This window comes from Panthera uncia, assembly GCF_023721935.1.
Source record: "Panthera uncia isolate 11264 chromosome A3 unlocalized genomic scaffold, Puncia_PCG_1.0 HiC_scaffold_11, whole genome shotgun sequence".
In the NCBI taxonomy this organism is placed as follows: Eukaryota; Metazoa; Chordata; class Mammalia; order Carnivora; family Felidae; genus Panthera; species Panthera uncia.
In genome coordinates this window covers 76,111,812-76,131,532 of record NW_026057578.1, presented here as the reverse complement: position 1 = coordinate 76,131,532, position 19,721 = coordinate 76,111,812, and the positions used below count along the sequence as shown (strand labels likewise).

Here is a 19,721-nt window from a genome sequence, read left to right as displayed (position 1 = left end):
AAGAAACATGTGTATTGTTATTGCCAGTCATGAGCTGCCTCTAGTCCTATGGCAACCCAGACTTTTCTCACTGAGACTTTTTGTTATATTGGGTGGAGTCTGGGTTTGAAAGATTGTTTTCAACGAAAATGTTTGCACAAACAACGTTTACCTCCTTGGGGTCCTCACACTCACATCGCATCATCTGGTCACCACCCCTGCAGCTTGGCCTACTAACTGACCTGCTGCCCCTGACCATACCCCAGAGTGTCCGGGATGCATCTGGTTCTCCTTAGATGGATCTGGAAGGTCATGGGAACTAGTGGGTTCTGGGCAATCTAACTCAGTTGGTGAAAGCACAGCTTCTGAGGCTAGTCTGTCAGGGCTCCCATGCCGACTCCTCCACGTCCCAGCTCTGCAGTCCTGGGTGCGTCACCTCTTTGCCTCAGTTTCCACAACTTGAAATTAGAGATAAAGATAAATAATAATAAAATAATAACAAATAGTAAAAAAGCCATATAAACAAGTGAACTAAACATAAATAATAGAAGATAAAAATAATAAGGTTGTCATGTTAAATGAGTTCATGTGTGTGATGTGCTCAGAACAGTTCTGGCCGTTATTCAATTGCTTGCTATTATTAGTAGTAGTAATAGTAACAGCACTGGTACTACCATCCTTATGGTGCCTTCAACATAGTCCGTGAGGAAAGCCAGCAAAGGAAGTGGGGTTGCTGAGAGAGAGGAGGAACACCTAAAGAGAGAAACGTGGTTAAAATCTCATGTGCTGCCTGAAGGTAAGACAGAGATATAAATATGGAGACAAAAAGATATAAATATGGAGTTGGATGCCTCTCCAGGCCGCGGTTCTGTTATCTCCTGAGGACCAAATATACTTCTCCCTTTTGGGTCCTCTGAGCTCCTCTTGTAATAAAACTTCTCCCTTGAGTTTCTTTGAATGAAGGTTTGTTCCGTGAGACCAAAGTATTCCTAAAGAAGGACAAAGGTAAATCGTGTGAGGATGAAAGCAGACAGACATCTTTCCCCTGTATCTCTTGCCTTCTCTAGCACAGCGTCCTGGTTTAGGCTTTATGCTCAGGTGCATCTCTGGCCAAGCCCCATTTTGGGTAATTCAGTTTAAATAAGCAAGGCCTGATCCCATGGCAGCAAGCACTGCCCTGGCCATTGAAGTGAGTACTGTGAGCTAGGAGACATGGTCACAGGCTGGCTCCACCAGAGAAAGTGTGTCTTGTTCCATTTTGTACAGAATCTGGCACATAGAGGGGCTCAAAGAATGTGGACTGTGGAATACATAAAGGAAGCAGCATATGGCTGTGGATGAGTGGTCAGGCAGTTAGAGGAGGAAGAGACCACTCTGGGGCTGGGGGGAGTGGAACTGGGGACTACTTTTTTGGGTGTTAGTATCCCCAATGGGAGTGTATTACGGGACAGCTTTTGGGTGTAAATTTGGTCCACCTTTATCCCCATTCCTAGACCTCTTTCACCCTTTCAGTCATTGACTATTTCAAAGATTTCCAAAATAATTAAAATGGGAAAATCAGGGCTTTCACGTAAATTTACTTTACTATCATTTGTTTTTTAATTGATTAACTGCATTTGGGTTTCAGGGTGGGTTGAGGTTTTACCCTAATCTTTATAGTACTTGGAGGCCCTCTGTGCTTTTAATGAATGGAGATTCATTTTATTCTCTTTACCTTCACACCCTGCTGAGAAGGGAGGGCAGGTGTGGAGAAAATCTTGATCTAGACATTGGCTTCATCTCTGGACTTTTCAAAGGGGTGATATTTAAAATATTTAGCCACCGGTACTGCTCAGGCCCCAGCAAATTGGGTTCAAATGTTATTCCAGTCAGGGTCAGAATGGGGCTGGCTGTAAACAACCTGCCTGGTGAGTTCTCCCTGAATACCAACGTTGCTCTTTCCAGATATGGTTTGCTAGAATTTGGAAGGTTTTTTGTTGTTGTTGTTGTTGTTTGTTTGTTTGTTTTCTTTTTCTTTTAGAAACCCGTAGGTGCCAGCACTGGACTTCTAAGCGAGAGGTTTTTGAATACTGTTAGCGGGGAGGTACAGACCAGCCTGCACACAAGGGTCACTGGGGCAAAACCCATTCGCATGATTGAATGTGATCCTTCTGTTGCTTTGCATCTCTTCCAGGCAGGAAAATGGAGGCAATTTTGAACACTCGCCTTCATTTCATTACGTAGAGATTTTTGTAACGTGGCTCCCGGCCCCTGGCCTTTTGAGTCTCTATCCACCCACCTTTGTATGGTGGTCGTGTCATACACCCGACACAGATGTGGAGATCTAACCAGAGACTTGGGGGAAGGACAGAGGCCCTCCCACAGCCCCTCTCCAGCATGAAGAATGAGAGTGGCCCGACTCCTGTCCCCACCTCCGTGGCTCGCCTCACACAGAGGCACATGAATTTGCCAGCCGGATCCCTTTCCCCTTTAACTGAAACTTCCTTCCTTGATGATTTCACTTCAGACACTGCTTTCCCTAAACCTTGCCTTGACTAGAATCATGCTAATGTTGACAGTTCTTCCCCCACCCCCACCCGCTTTGTTACATCCTGCAACCTAGAGAGAGTGTGAGGTGAGCCTGTCGGAGGAGATGAAAGATGGCAAGAAATGGGTGTTTGGGGACCAGTTCTTTGGTGACATCGACTCTGCAATCCTTTTTTCACTCTCAGTACCTTAACTCCCTCTCTCGCCTTCTCCCTCTCCCTCGCTCCCCCTGCCTGCTCTTCCCTCTCATTCTCTCTGAAATGGTGTGTGCCTCCAGTAATTTACATAATACTCTTCTGACACCTTTACTTTAGTCATCAATCACGGTACCTTCTCTCAGTCTATCTTTTGTCTGAGCATGTCTCTTCTTTATCAGGCCATGCACAAAAGATTAATTTCACAGTTTTTCTCCCTTCTTTCTTTCCTTGCAAGATACAAAGCTCATGAAATGACAGAAGCAAGATAATGAAAACAACAATGCAAGCAATTTTTTTTTGTTCTTGCAGGTTGGATCTCAAGATACTTTTTCTAACCTCATTGTGTGCCATCTGTCTTAGAAAAGGTCTGCTCTGTATTTTTTTTAATACCTTTCTGATGCTGCTCAGTAGACTACCTGGGGGGGGGTGGATTACATATTTAAATCAGGTCAGAGGCTTTGGTTTTCAAAATCTTTGGAACAATTAAAGCACGGGGCCCGTCTCTAATGGAGGCATGGACTACTGCACAATGCCCACGCCCCAATTAATATTAATGAGCTCTTATGCATAGCCAATTTATGACATTTGATTGACTCACCAACCACCCTTCAACCTGTCTTATAAAGTGAAATATATGGCAAAGAGGGGCTTATTTGCATATGCATATGTTCTTAATATTAATTAGGCTAATGGATGTAAGGACTTGGAGATAATTTGGGTCCTGGTGAAGAAGAAAAAAAAAGTCTACCACCCACAAAATACAAAAGTGTTCTGTGTCCTGTGTCTGCACTTGAACAAAAGAAGTTGAGGTGGAAGGTAAAAATAACTCGTGCCAGTATTTCCTCCTTTTCTTGTATTCCATAGGATTCAGAGTTTTAAAAAATAAAAATATTGACCTCAGGCATTAGTATCACTTATCTCCTGTCTTCCATTTAAATTGGGAAAATTTAAATAGATTATGGAATAACGTAAAAATAAAAGCCTAGTTCAACTGTATGCCGGCAGCCATAGGTCAGATCTCTCCCGTCAGCTCGGGACGCTGCAGCTTTAGGAGGATGTGGTGTCTCACAGGGACACATGTCAGACATAGGACAAGGGTTTAGGTCAGGAGGAAGTGTTCCCAAGGACATCTGCTTTAGCAGGGTCACTAATGGAATTTATCCCCACCGTGGAGTAGAACTCTTTTGATGTAGCCTAATTAAGCCTAGAGAACAGAGTCAAACTTCATGGATTTTGTTAAGGAGAGTGGGGGCAACAACAAACCCTGATTTTTCTCTCCAACAATCCTTTAAAGTCCCACCGTGATGATCTTTGAGACCAATGATAGAAGGAAAAACATTTATGTAACTGCTCACCCTCTATATTCTGAAGGACATTGATAGCAGGTAACTAGCAGGCTTTGGGCAGCAGAATAGCATATGTCATAGGAGCTTGCTGTGTGGTACCATAAAAAAGATCATCATAAATAATCACAGTGACTGTTACTTGAATGCTTCTTCTATAACGAATGTTATGAAGAGCACATTCCATATTCTTTCTATCTAATCCTAGTTGTGTAAAGTATAGAGTTGGGAATGCCGAAGCCAGGATTACACTTAGGGGGACTGTGACTCTGAAGTATAATCTCTTTCCTTTGGTTTTTCAAGGTCGAGACCACTCAAGGGTATTGTAGACTGGAGGTAGCTGAGCCTGGAGTAAATAAAAACGGCAACTGGCACCACAGAAGAGGGATACACTGCCCCTTCCCGAGATCGCCAGTGACTCAGCTAACTCTGTGATGTCCAATTAAATAGTTAACATTCAAAGTAGACATTATTATTTGTTGCCACACAGATAAAAAGAAAGTGAAATATGGAAGGAAACTTGATTAATTGGCAGTTCAGTGAAGTGTTTTGGAAGAAAAAAATTTTATTTGTATTTAACATTAATGAATGAAAACTATATAGGATAAGTCCTACTGGACAGAAATCTTTCAGAGCTTGCTAGAATGGTTATGTCCATGGAAAGAAGGATGGGGCAAATAGATGGGGACCGAATGAGGCCCATGCTGGGAATCCAAGGTGGTGACATTAGAAACAAGCAAGGAATGGAGGCCTCCAGAACCAGGGATGGCCTCATGGATTCTTATCTCAGCTCCCCATCTCCTTTCTGAAGTCTGGTGGCTAGGCACAGCTGGATGCTAAAACTCCGCTGGGGAGGGGGGTGGTTTACCTTCTGATGGCATTCCTAATGAATTTTATGAGTGGCCACAGCCCTTACCTAGCTCTCTAGTCCAAGTCTGTATGTATCTTATGTGACCGTGCATTTTGGGGAGGGGAGTGGGAGGAGCAGAAAATGGTGAGGAAACACTTACAAGGAGAAAAGGAGGAGACATCCTCTTCCTGGTGGTCCTAGGCTGGGGTTCAAGCACTGACAGGACCGGTGGGGACAAATATGAGTCCTTCTCTTTGATAATCATTTGTTCTGCCAAAACTTGTTACTTTTTTTTTCCTAATTATCTCTGCTGCTGAAAATGCTTTGACTGTATTGTAAAGATGTGACAGGTAGTGAAAGAGTGTGTATGAAGTGATTAGGGAGCTGATATACTTTATTCTCATCTCACATTAAATATATGTTCATTACAGCAACAGTTTGTTCACAGAGAGACAGTAGGAGAAGGAGGAAAGGACTGAGGGGTGCCTAATGCCCTTTCTTCTCCTCCACATCAAGTTTAGCAAGAGTTAACTTAGCGGAATGAATGGTTCAGTGTGCGGGCTCTGGATCCAACTGCTTGAAATTGTATCATGGTTCCACCCTTTATGACTTGGGTGTCCTTAGACATATTCCTCAAGCTCCCTGCACCTCAGTTGTTACTTTCTGTAAAAGAGGTATAATCAGAGCATCTATCCCATACTGTGTTGTTGTGAAGTGTAAATATAGTACAGTGTTTGGCAAAGTAGGTATTAACTCTCATTATTACTAGGTTTCTCCACTCAGTTGATACACCAAACTGCCTACTTTTTTCACTTAGCATTTTTGGAATTCACTCAAGAATGCTCTCTTTCAGTAAACATGTCATTGCCATTGCCATGGCAAAACCATGGCCGATCACTTTATTAGTTGCTGGGAATGAGCAGGGCAGATGTGATCTCTGTCCTCATAGAGCTTATGGTCTAGCTGAGCAGAAAGGTATTTAACAGCTGAATACAACAGAGTATGATGACTGTTAGAGTGAGGATTTATGTGAGTCACTGGAGGGGTCAGAATGGGGAGGTGCCTGAGTTCTAGATGTCTGGGAAGATCCCTGAGGTGAGATGTGAAGGACAGGTCAGAGAGAGGCACTGGAAGGAGGTCAGAGAGGAGTGGGTTGGAGAAGGTCATAAGAGTACCATAAGTAAACTCCCAAAGATGGGAAAGGGCAGAAGAAGGTTCAAGGGACTAAATGGATGTCCAAGTGGCTGGATCTTAAAAACTTCAGGAAAGAAAATGGTGAGGGAAGGCAGAGCCCAGCTGTGCGAGGTGTGCTTAGCCATTCAAGGAAGTGGGATATACTCTACGAGTAATGGGAAACCACTTGTGGATTTAAAGCCGGAGAGTTAGATGTGCTGAGATGTCCGTTTTGCAAATGGGTGGGGAAGGTGTACTGGCTGGTGAGGAGTCAGTTGCTGCTGTGACAATTAAGGAGAGGGCCAGGGCAATGAGAAAGGGCAGGGGTAAGTACCCTCCAGTGCCCGCTGGCCGAACACTTGTCTCTTGAACAATCGCTAGACTGGCCCACTGTGAGCCAGTCCAGGAAGGGCAAGTCGTGTGCTTCAGTGCATGAGGGGCCATCTGAAAACCGGACACCCATCTGCGAGCTCCGGGAACGTTTTTACTTAAACCCTCCAGTTTTTTTTGTTTTTTGTTTTTTGTTTTTTGTTCTTTGTTTTTTTTTTTTGTTTTTTTTTTTTTTTTGCCACCATCTGCCAAAAAAGAAAATGTGTCGAGAGCACTTTGGGCAAAAACACACCGGCAGTTTCTCCCCCTTCACCCCTCTGTCTCTGCCTACCCTGCCAGTGAGAAGGCTGAGCTGTGGAATCCTTTGCAGTAGAAGAAAGCATGTGCTAGAAGTGTCGACCATTTCTCTTTTCCAACTCTGCTAGCTTCAGGGCCAGACACACAGTAAGTGCACACTCAAGGCACATTGACTCACCTGGTCTCCATGATCTGTTCTCTCCTCCTGAAGAGGGGCCAGAGTCAAGGGACGTGATGCTTCTGTGATTGCCAAATTCTCCTTTTCCATCTGCTCAGCATTTATCAAGGTAACAGCGGTCAGGCTTCTGGGGAGGAGAGGACATTGCAAGAGGAAGCTGCATCTGACGAGCCCAAGATGCTCGGCTGCAGTCAGAGGACAAAAATGTGGTTTGATCCCGAGCCTGTCATTCAGCTCGACTGCCTGTCAGGCCCCTAGGGTTCCCAGACCTGCAGGCCGCCATTTGGCCCAACATTTGGGAAGCAGGATACTTATGGAATCCATTTTGGGTTTGGCAGCCAGAACAAAGAGTGGGCTGGAATGGAGCAAAGAGGTGTAAATGTAGCCCAGAGCAGGGGGCTATCTGGTGTCACATAGCTGACCCTTCTGTGGCAAGGGTGGGGTGTTGGGGAGAGAGCGTGTGCAAGGAGACCACATAAACCCTTGCAACAAGCCAGAAGAGGGGGAGCCACATTGCAAGTGAGGTCTTTCAGGCAGCTGCCTCCCAGAGATGAGCAAACCCGGTCTTGGTTCATCTGTAGGTCGAAAGCGTTTTTTGTTCGGCTCTGTACAGTCGCGGCCTGCCAGAGGTGGGATGGGCATCTTGCATATCTGTGGGAGTCAGCACGATCTCTTTCGCCCCTACAAATAGCACGTGCTACTTCCCGGGGCGGTCGAAACGAGTTTGGCTGCTGGCAGCCCCTGTGACCCTGCATCTGAAAGAATGTGGGCATTTGCATGCCCATCTTCCCAGCCCCCACCCCACATACGCGCGCATACACACACACACACACACACACACACACACACCAGTGAGCCCTGTTCTGCTTGAAAAAACTCTAAAATATTCTGTGTCCTTCATATACGGGGGAAAACCCTTTAGGCGTTAGATACTGCAGTAATTACTATATAATGGAGTAAATACTATACTATAATAATTAACTTGTAAACCTTGAAATAACATTTACTGTAATTTAGACCAAATATGAACTGTGAGTAATGAAGCTCGATCCAACATGAAATCATTTGCAGGGCGCTTTAAACATATGCCTGGGAAAGAGCAGCGGTTTCTCGTCGTTACCAAAATGGGCCCCGAACAAGGCCCTCACAGACTGGAAGTGCATGCAGCTGCCGTTATTTTGAAATATCTTGGTAGCATTTTTTTTCCTTTTTAATAAATCACTTCCCTCCTGCCTTTTCCTAAACTGTCCTTTTAGGCCATGGGAAGGAGCCCAGGGTTTTGTTTTAAATTTAGTTTTGACCCGGGGCGCCTGGGTGGCGCAGTCGGTTAAGCGTCCGACTTCAGCCAGGTCACGATCTCGCGGTCCGTGAGTTCGAGCCCCGCGTCAGGCTCTGGGCTGATGGCTCGGAGCCTGGAGCCTGTTTCCGATTCTGTGTCTCCCTCTCTCTCTGCCCCTCCCCCGTTCATGCTCTGTCTCTCTCTGTCCCAAAAATAAAATAAAAAACGTTGGAAAAAAAAAAAATTTTTAAATTTAGTTTTGACCCAAATGATTGCAAATGCTCTATGCAAAGCTAACATTTGAATCCTGGGCAAAAGTCTTGGAGTTGCGCAGAGGGTGAGAAGGTTCTTGGGTTGCCTACATCAATAGTGAACGGTGGATGCTTCTGGAAAGTGGATGTGCAGACAAAGCTGCTTCTGACCACTGTGGTGCCAGGGGTCTGGGACACCCAGAAAGTAAACGACACCTTTTGTTTACTTAGCATGTCATGCCTGTGCCTCCTAATCCCTCTTCTTTCGGCGTGCTCAACTTCTGAGGAAGTCTGAGGTGGGTGCAGAGGGCGGATTTGCCCCCTCGACTCCCCCTCTTCCCCCACACACCTTACACATTAAAGGTAAGGAAGGACTGTATCATGTTGAATCAAATGAAACTGCTGTTCTTCTAGGTTAAAAGCAATGTAGCATTGGTAACACCATATGGGTCAAGCTAATATGGAACGCATGTACGCGCCTTCTGACATCAGACTCCTGTGCCTTCCTCTGAGCTACTGCTTCGGCTCAAGGTTCGGTTAAAACGGTGCCTCGGTTGATCTCACACTGCCCAGCTCCCAGCCCTCCCTTCTCAGAGTCATACTTTTGGGACGCATGATCCGTCCTTCACTTACCTTTCTAGCTTTTTTGCTCATTAGGTCGCACACCTTGCACTCTAGTCAGACTGAAATATTTACTGCTCTCTATTTTGGCATTCCCAAGTCTGATACCTCGTGCTTTCAGGTCCTAGGTCCCCAGAATGCTCTTTTGGCTGACTTGAATTCTGTCTGTCCTTTCAAAGAGACAGTTAAGCTCTACCTTTTCTCTCATGCCTTTTTTTGAAGGAAGACTATTTCAGTTGGGAATAATAATAGGTGGCATTCATTGAGCACTTACTGCATGTCCTCAAGCATGGACTGGGGCATCCTATGGTTTATTTTATCTGATCTCCACAAAACTCATGAGACCGACACAGGTATTATCCCTTACCCTATCTCAGAGACGAGAAAACTGACACATACACTAAGGTTCAGTAACATGGCTGAGGTCACACAGCAGGTGTGACAGAGGATGTTTCTTGGGTGATCGTGGCCTGGAGCTGACAGTTTAGGAACACTCACAAGAGCCATTTGAAAATGGGCTAACTACTGCAAACAGAACTGGTTGCCCTGTGAGAATGAATGAGGTACTTTTCACTGGAGATATTCTAGCAGAAACTGGGCGTGAGATTCACCATAGAGATGATCTCTTTGGGCAGAACAGCTTGGTGGCTGGGAGCATGGTTTCAAAATCTGGATGGTTTCAAAATCCCAATTCGACATTTACACTCGGCTCCTGACCCTTTCTTTTTTTCCAGCACACAACCCCTCACACATATCCACACACCCCCAGCACGCGCGCGCGCGTGCGCGCGCGCGCGCGCACACACACACACACACACACACACACACCCCTACTTTTAGTTTCTTAAATCCACATATGCTAATTATGCTTCCCAACCTTAATAAAGACATGAATCACTTCAACCTTGAACTTTGTTATAATGCAGATTCTGATGCAGGAGACCCGGGGCGGAACCTGAGATTCTGAATTTCGCATAGGCTCAGGGTGATGCTGAGATGCTCTGGTATAAGGCCACACTTTGAACGGCAGGGCCTTATATCATGTGCATCATCCCTACCTCCAAAACATTGTAACACTTCCCTATTAGGTTTAGGTAAATGATAATGATTGATTGATGGATTGATTGATTTATTAGATAAACTCTCCGATCTAACAAGGCCAAGTTTGGGTGATCAGAAAAATAATCCTTCAAGTGCCCACTCCCCAACAGGGTCCATCCGTATCCCTCTTTGTCTTTGTGCCAACTAATAGATTGTTAAAAATTCTGTGTGATCTTCTTTTACTCTTTTATGAAAATTGCCCTGACATCTCTCGTAGTGTTTGCCAGCAGAGATTTTAATTGGGACATGGATAAGGTTTGGAGCAAATGGCAAACAGTGGGAATTTAGATCAGTTAGGCTAGCGGTTTCAATAATGGGTGTCTCTGCAGAGATAAATTATTTTCAGGGAAAATACACATTTAAATCTGTCAAGTTATTCCAATACATTTTTATCAGTTTTTTTTTTCTTTTCAGATAGCACTGCACATACAGATATGATCTTTTTTCAACTACATAGTGAGAGCAAGTGACCACTGAACTCTCACTTCTCAAGAGACCCGAAAGTGTTAATGTCCTCTTTCTGTCTGTTGACAGACAGAAAGCGCTTGGCATCACAGATGGGTTTTTGCTCAACGCTGGATCCAGGCACTTCTGTGTGTGCATCCTGATATTAACACAATGGATTGAAATCATATTTATTGTTTTCTTTTTCAGAGAAGGATCAGAGATGGGGGAGTGAATGCTTTTAAGCAGTTTTTCAAGAAACAAAAGGCTACATTTTTGAAATGCCAGCTATTACCAGTCCATAGTTCAGACTCTAGGAAGACTCGTTAGCACTTGCTCGGGTCCGTCCCTCCCTGGAAACAGTGCAGGAATTACACTCTGAGATGTGACCGTTGAAACAGACTCAAAGTCAGTGTGCATAATTACTTACCACAACAGTGGTTAATGTGCCCTGAAATATTCCCAGCTCCCCTCGGCCTGGGGCTTGATGGTTGATATTCAGATATTCTTGATAAATGTCTTAGATGCTTTGCTTATGCCATTTCCACAAAATACTTCTAGGTTCTAATGCATGTGCTTGCCCTCGCCATGTAGGTCTTGGACTGAGTGGAGGAAGGAAAGCCTCAAATGCTGTCACATTACAGCTGTGATGGGGAATGAATGCTGTCTTAGCATGTTAGAGCTAAAAAGGGCTATATAGTATGTAACCATCTCTCTCTAGCTCAGTCTACTCATTTTATAAATGAGGAAATGGAGGCCCAGAGAGGTAGAGTGACTTGCCCCAGGGCCACCCAGCTATTTAGTGGCTCAGTGAAAATGAAAGCCCAGTTCCCGCCGAATCGGAAGTCCCATGCTGCTTCTGTGTCCTAGTGGGCTGCTTCCAGTGCACGTGCCCCTGTTGCTGTGAGAAGGGCTGATTTCTTATTTGGAATCACCAGAAGGCGTGGTTCTCTTGCATTACCTTAGGCCATGCCCCTTGGCTTCTCAAATCCTCTGCCCCAGGAAGGAGGAGATTTTCCACATCTGCCTCTCCTTACCCCTCCCCCTCCCCCACCCAACAATAGTTCCCTTTTCTGTTCTGAAACTCTGAGCTCTGGCACTACCTCTCATACTCTGAAGACTTGCAGAGTGGTGCGGCCCACAGCTACCCTCATCACGCTGAATTCTGTGTCCTACAGTCTGGTTGGTATTTACTCCTTCTATGTCAAGGCTTCTGCCTCCCCTGTCTCATTCCCTTGGGTCATGCTCTCTATTGTGACGCTAGACACAATGGGTGATGTGTTGTTCGGGGCCCAGGTCATGTACTTGCCCTTGAGCAGCCCCTCCAGCAGTAACCCAGAGTGACCACAGTGCTGGGCATTGGGTACACCATGGACAGAGGTGAGCAGGGCTGAGGATTGAGGCTGATATGATGTTCATAATACACCCTGATATTCCCTCTGTGTGCAGGTCAACCCTGCCCTACCCCTGCTCTGCTATGTTCATCTGAGGAGTGTTCATCTCCTCAGACGTGCCAGATGGCCTGAGGATCCCAACGTGAAAAAGACATGGCTCCTGCCATTATGAAGTGCACAGGGCAACATGATAAGTTACTAAATCATAGCCCGGCCGTGCATTGTGTGACCACAGGGGTAAGAGGGTTGGGTCCCCCAAGGGAGTTCAGGGCAAGTTTTGCTTCAGAGGTGGTAGTTGTATTAAGCTTGAATGGCAGTGGGGATCTTGTTGGTTATCTCTGGGGGTAGGGGTTGGGGTGGGGGGTGCTGAGGAGGATTGGGGTAGGTACAAAGAGAAGAGGTATTGCATAAATGAAAGCATGGGCAGAGCCAAGAGGCAGAAAGGCTCAGGACTGCTTGGTGGGGGGGACAGAATGACACCGGTGTTCTTGGCTCAAAGTGACTCTTGACAACATACTGACACCATGTGCTGGCAAAACAGGCCTTAATGTCGGAGGAGGGGGGACTACAGGGAAGCCCACACCCCTGATCCTGACACACAGCTCCCTCACATATTATCTCTCCACAGCCCTGCTTCCCCCATTCCAGTCTGGGCTACTCCTGGCATTTGCTCAGACCACTTGCTTCCATTCTGTCCTCACAGGTGGCCTCTCTCTGGCATCTGCCTGGATGCTCCTGTCCTTCCTTCTGCTTCTCTAACCTTGACTCTTCCCATAATGCCCAAGTTCCTCCCTCCTCCCCTGTGAAATCTCTAAACATTCCATAAGGGTTAGAAGCCTCTCACACTACCGACTCAGGTCTGCAAAAATGGCCCTTTCCCCAATTTTCTTTAAATCAAATGAAATCAGACTGTAAGCCCCGTTCTGTCCAGAATGATAGTAATTCAATCTCAGAGATTGTTAGGGCGTTCTCTACTTCCTGGGAGTTACCAGCCCCCCTGTAGCTGGAAAATGGAGGAAGTGTCTCTGGTTTTCAGTCCATTGTGCTTACGGAGATCTCTTTCTCTCCAAGCCTGTGTCCTCCTCAAAGGTGGCAGACACTGTCATTCTCAGGCTTTGCAGGACCTGCCCAGTTGCCCAGGTCAGACCTTTTTGGAAGACCACATAGCTGTTGTCTTATGGGGTCTTGTGCTACCAGGGAGTGGGGCCTGGGTCTCTGCCTTCCCAGCACCTGCGAGTATCCTCCTGCGAGTCCCCATCTTCTCATCCGTCTCTCCTCTCTCTAGCTCCCTCAAAACAACTCACTTCCCTCTGGGCCCCCAGAGCTTTGGCATAACCTCTTCGGTGAATTTAAGCTTTTGCGGAAGGCAGGAAGAGGGGGCCCTTCTGAATCTTCTGCTTCCAAACTGCTTCACAAACCTTCTAGAGCCAAGTGGGCACCGCGGGCTTGGCTTCCTTCTTAAGAGGTAGGATTTGTGCAACAGGGAGGAGAATACACAGAGAATGAAATTCAAATTCTAATTATTATGTCAATAAATTATCTGAATCACAGTCCCATCCATCCCTTGAATTCTGGATTTAGATGAGTTACCTGCCTAGACAAACTCTCCGTGCCCTAGTTTCATTATCTATAAAATGGTAATAATATTAATAATTACTTCCTAGGTTGTTACAAGAATTAAATTACTTAATACCTGCAAGTTACATAGAGTAATACCTGGATCATAGCTAAGCTCTTAAAAAAACTGTGAGCTCCTTCATTAGTTATTATCCATTTGACCATTAACATGCCATAGAGGACTGTTAATGATTTTATTGTGAGTATGGCGGTAAGCATGCACACATGATTAAAACCTCTTGTGCATTTCAGTGCTCAATACATTGTGGGTGATTCTGACTTGACAGAAGAGCAAGATTTGTCCCACGAATCCCAGAGGAGAGTCTGCGCCCTGAATAACTATTCCGACTATTGCTCACCATATGTCCACAACCAAAATATAGTTTTGGAGGGCAGGAAATGAGCACACATGTGCACATCTGCAGAGAGTCGCCTGCTGAAATCAACACGTAAGACATATTTACCACCGAGGCAAATGCCTTCATGTGTTTGTAAGTGGCTATTTCTGAACACCCAAAAGGGAAGAAGAGAGGAGCCAAATTCAAATGGCATCATGTGTTTGTTATTTTGGAGCAAGGTTATGTGGAAGGAGAGCTTCCCTTCTGCCTGGAACACTTTAAGGGGGAGAAATGAAGTATTTAAAGGTATTTTAATGATCATGAAAGGCACTGGCTTAATAGGGCAGGAAACTACGGTTCTCTTTTTAATCCCAGAAGGAAAATAACAAGGCTGTAGCGTAGCCTTCCCTGAAGAGTCATAAACTGGACTGCAAAGAGGCAGCCCCTTGAGACCCTCTCTGGGTCTCTGTGGCCCCTTAACTGTGGGTCTGTCTGCTTAGGTTTCCAGTGTGCTTATTAATTAATGATCATAGCATTGTGCTTAGGTAGCAGAAACCTGAACAGGGTTCTGGGAGAAGCCATTGACTTCTGGCATACAGGGTTAGGGACCTTCCTGAACAACTCAGCCTATTTAGTCCCACATTTCCTGCTTCCCAGCTCTCTATGGCCAGGTCCCCCACTTACCTGTTCAACTGTGTCTTCTCTTCTTTCCCTGCTCAAACATGGAAGTCCCCCATGCTAGTCCCTGCTTCCCCACCAACAGCATCACGTGATTCTTGTTATTTTCAGTGATTATGTTTTATAAAGTCACAACGAATGCTGAATTCGTGAATACTGAACCACTGCTCCTAGGGGAAATACAGGGTTAGGTTCCTGCAAGCCTCTGGTCATAACATTTCATCAACTAATGAATACAGAATCTTATGATGTGTGTTTCTGTTCAAAGACACCTTAAAAGCAGCCAGCTGGACACTCTGGGGTTATCAGTGACTCAGGGCTTCATGGAGGAGAGCCCTCAGCCCCCAGGCACTCTCTCCTCCACTTTCACCTTCTCTGTTCCAGCACGTGGACCTGAAGTGCAACAACCCCGGATGCTTTCCTGCCTGGAACCTCAGGTGTTACAGATTTTACTTCCTCTGAGTACGTTTCCTCACACCCTATATCTGTGTCACAGACCGTTTGATAATCAGACCCTTGAACTTGGTCTTTGCCTTTGCTGGAAGCATCCACTGCCACTTTCCCTTATGTCCTGAAGCCTACTACAGCAAACCCTGCCCATAATATTGCCCCAAGCACCTTCTGCTGACATCTCTCACTTTGGGATGGAATTATTTTTTGAAAGTGCTAAGAGTATATTTTTCATTTCTTGATTTCCTTTCATCTCCAGAATCATTTGACTCTCTTCATTAAACAAAAACATGCATTGTAACTGTGGTGGGGCCCTCAAGCCAACATGTTAAGGACACGTGTTACAGACATCATGTGGAGGTCATCAGCAGGCAGTGAGCCTGGCTAGCATCAGCCTTCCTTCCTGACAGCACCCCCAATGGCCATTCTACGGAAGGGATTATGAGAGGGAGGAAGAGAGTCCAAATAGTACAATTCCACATGAGATGACCTAATTGTGGAAGGCTAAAGCAGGTTTATATAGAAGACTGGGCATCTCAAAGAAACCAGGACTTGAATATAATCAGGAGAATGTTTGGCAGATGATCAGAAGGCTATAAATAGGACTGTGTTTTAACAGCCATCACCTTTTGTGACAGCATTTGTCTCCAGATTCTTAAAAATTACCATACCACAGTCACTGGTGGCTTCTCTAGGAGAAATCACAGTGTATTTCCAAGTGAGTTCCTCCACTCTGATTTCTTGAGTTTAATTTCATTTGTATTTTAGTTGTTTTATCTCCAGCTGGCTTTTTCTCTGTTTCCATTCATCTTCTTATAGTACCTCCCCTTTCCATTCCACTATATCCTCCTCCTCTGTTCCTCATGCACACAGGGACATAAACATGTTTTGGATTAGAACCCAAGCTAATTATCCTCCAAATGTATGACAAATCAGTTGTCCACTAATGACCTTGGGTAGTGCCACATTTGGGAATGCTCATGGGCCTGTTCTTCAGCTTGAGAGGAAATACTGGGAAAGTTTTGTTGTAGCTCAGGTAGAAGCACTCCATGTAAGAATGGCACCATCTTTGTGGGGAAGTCTGAAGAATGTCCTTGTCATTACCCCCAGAGGGTGAATTTGGAGGGTAAAACTTCTGTCCATCATTGGACAGAGAGAGAATTGGAAGTGCAAGAATATCCAATGACTTTCAGACTCATACAGAGAAGCAGAATAAGGGCTAGGATCCAGGACTCTTGTCTCAAAACTAGGCCTGACCAAACACAGCTTAGCCTGCATGTGTCTCTGTGCCATTGACCAGCTTCCTACCTGGATGGAGCTTCCTTTTCTCTTTGCCAATCCCAGATTAACTAACCTGCTCTGCCCAGAGACCCTCACATGTTCCCTCTTTACGTGGCTCATAGGCCCCCCTCACTCCATGACCAGGAATGTCCCTTTTCCCAGTGCCAAGGTACCCAGAGAGATTCAGAAATCAAATTATGGTTTAGTAAACTGAGTCTTAGCATGTGCAGTGCGTTGTGGGAAGTTGGCTTATGGAAGAGTTAATGCAGTTGGATTAGAGAACACGTATCTTTGTAAGGTGTATTACCGTAAATACAGTTTCATGCTGCAGGAAACCTTTTCTCTGACAGAGTGCTTGCCTCATCTCCTATCTGCACCACCCCCTACCCCAGTTCCGTCCCCAGCCTCTGTTTTCTTAATTGTACATTGAAGGATCAGCATGCCTGGGATACATCCATCTGCCCTTATGTCTCTCTTTGTCTCATCTTCTCATAGGCAATGAGGTCTCCTTCCTGCAGGGGTGGTAGAAAGGGAAGGAAGGACACAAACTGATTTATCTTGGCCTGTCAGTTGTTTTGAGAACATCAGCAGTGGAGGGCGTCTGCTCCTCCTCAGTCATGGCAGGCTCTGAGGCAGAGCCCCGCCTTCCATTAAAAGTATGCACAACGCCCCTTGACTATGACCATGATGCTCATTCATTGTCTGCTTTCCAACACAGCACTAGCAGGGGGTCTGGAGCCTCTACTTCCAGGCAGCCTCCTGTCAGAGCTGAGCAGAGAGGCAGCCGAAGGCAAATCCTTCTCTTCTGGGAGGGTACTTGATGGTATTGGTGCCATGGCTAGAGAGTTTCATTTTGGGTATAAATGAGAAGCAAGCATTGCAAGTGACAGTTATAGCAAATCAGAGTACAGTGGATGGTTCCAACCTTTATTCACATTATGTGTCATAATAAACGTCTTTTTAAGAAAGATGGCATGTGCAGAGTCAGACAGAATAGCCCAGGCTGCAGCTTTGCAAAGGAGTAGGAGGAATCACCACTGTAAAAGCAGAGTGTGGCCACAGGATGAGATCACACCTCCAGCTGGAGCCCTACAGTCTCCTCCCTCTGTCCTCTAGGAAACATGACACATAGCATGGCACTGCATCCATTATTTATAATGTCAGAGTTAGGGAGGGTTGAGTTTCATACTGATTGCACCTTTGGAACAGAGATGGATCGGGAAGATGTTGCTGAGCTTTGATGTGGTGGTTAGCACCTCTGGGGTGAGGAGCTCAAGGTTTATACAGGTTATGAACTGAAGTCTCCTCGTGGCCAGCAGGAAATCTGGTCACATGCCATCTTTAGTTTTGAGGAAGGTGAACACGGGAGGTTCCATGACATATCTCACGTTCTCAGCTAAGTGACCAGCAAAACCTGATTTCTGAGTATTGGTCCATTCAGAAGAGACAGCTATGCTTCCCATGTGTAGAGGATGTACTCTATACCAACACATACCTGCTCAGCATCCCCAAAGATTGTCTTCTGATTCCACTTAATGCAGAGTATTTATGGCCAAATAAACCTGTATTTGTCTTCTGTGTTTGCTGAACTCAGAAGAATTTGGTTAGAGAGATCTCTCAACATCAGAGACCAATAAATGCTGTAATGTGGCATAGTCATTATGATGTGTATTTAAGCTACATTTCTTCATAGAACTTGCCATTTCTATGGGTTACTTAGTCTAAGAAGTCATCTTCGGGATTCCTAGACAGACAAATAGAGAAGGAAAGATTATTTACGCTGATTCAGAGGAAGCATACCCTTAGAGATGATACTTACCTTACCTTCTCCAGGAGTTAAATAGCAGTGACTACATAATTGACAGTCATCAACCATATCAGAAGGCCCAGAGATGTTAGGTAGCTGGTCCAGAGTTTCATGGTTAACTGGTTTCTGCTCTGGAAGGCAACACCTTGCCTTCAGCATTTGAACTGGTTGGGGGGAGAAGTTCACAGGTTTTCTACCCAAAACATGGGCCATAGAAGAAAGAACATCCCAATAGCTTACCAGGGAACATCCACTGTTGAACTTGAATTCTGAGTTAAAATTGAGCACACTATTCTCTGCTCTACTGTGTCAGTTTCAGCCTTAGTGGAGTGACTAGTGAGCATGGAGGTGGAGTATCTTGAAAAGGCAAGGCTGATCACTAGGGGTGTGTAAACTTTACAATAAGTGGTCCGGATAGCATGGTCCATGTCATCTCTCTTGAAGCTGCTCTTCTCTGCTGTTGTCAGAAGAAAACAGTGGGCTGAATTTGATCCATGGGCCTCAGTTTTCTGACTCTTGATTTAAAACTATCAAGTTATGATAATGCTCTGATTTCCTTTCAAAATCAGCAGCCTTCTGCCATTGAATGGAGAGACCAGGGTTTTTCCAGGTGAATTTAAAGGGATGATAAAGAAGGTGGGACTGTTAAAGAGTACCACTATAAAGCTTTGTAAACCACTGCTATTGCTTTGTACAAAATTATTCTCTCCTCTCCCTGTATTAATTGAACATACCTGCACAAGTAGACACTGATATCGATCCCTTACAAAAGCCATGAGGGCAAACACAAATGCACACACAGATACAGAAAGACTTGTGCAACACCAGCTGCATGTTCTCAAGCACATCTGGGCACACATGAGCACATGCACATGAAAACGCTCAGGAATTCATCTGATTCGATTCCCACACTGGGTATTTTATCTGACTCTTTAAAATCACAGCTATGCTTAGAAAGTCCTCAGCTACCCAAACTTTTTCAGTGATCCTCTTTGTCACCTGTTTCTTGCTGCAAAAACCCTAAATGATGACACTAGTAGTAGCATCATTCTGTATAAAAAGGTAAAAGTTCCTTTCCATTTCCGCCCTGTGTTTTTCTCTCTCTCTCTCCCCCCGTCTCTCCCTCACTCCCTCTCTCTTTCTCTCTTGCCTGCAGGCCATCTTGAGTTATGGCCAAGAAGCAGCAGCTTTTCCACCTCACCCTCTGTACACAGGGCTGAGGTCCTGGCATCGAGAACCTTCTTTCTGTGGGCTCAGCGCTGTAGAGGAAATTGATTTTCGGGCTCCGGCACAAGGTTTTCTACTTGTGTGGGCTGTCTACACTGAGTCCCTGTTCAGAGGGAAGGACTGGGGCAAGCTGCAGAGTCCAAGATGCTCGTTCTGTTTCCAAACACATTTCACAGTTTACTTAGGATGAGGAGCACAAGTAGCCATCAAAGCCTATCTGGTTTCTCTTCTGGGTTCTGCAGGTGAGGAGGAAGCACAGTGGACAGGATTAAGTGGTCTTGATTCCAGAATTCATTTAAGGATTTGCATCCAGTCTCCTGGCCATACCAGGAGTGCAGAATTTAAAAGTCTGCAAAGATG

The 19,721-nt window shown here is 45.3% G+C and overlaps 1 long non-coding RNA gene across 1 annotated transcript; it reads right to left on the bottom strand.

Annotated features, from left to right (window-relative positions):
- Positions 1 to 579: 579 nt before the first annotated feature.
- Positions 580 to 11,758, bottom strand: LOC125937030 (uncharacterized). Its single transcript, XR_007462216.1, has 4 exons — positions 11,673 to 11,758; positions 11,000 to 11,171; positions 6,874 to 7,000; positions 580 to 968 (listed from the first exon to the last, which is right to left on the bottom strand). It is a non-coding gene; the product is annotated as an uncharacterized LOC125937030 (long non-coding RNA).
- Positions 11,759 to 19,721: the final 7,963 nt, after the last annotated feature.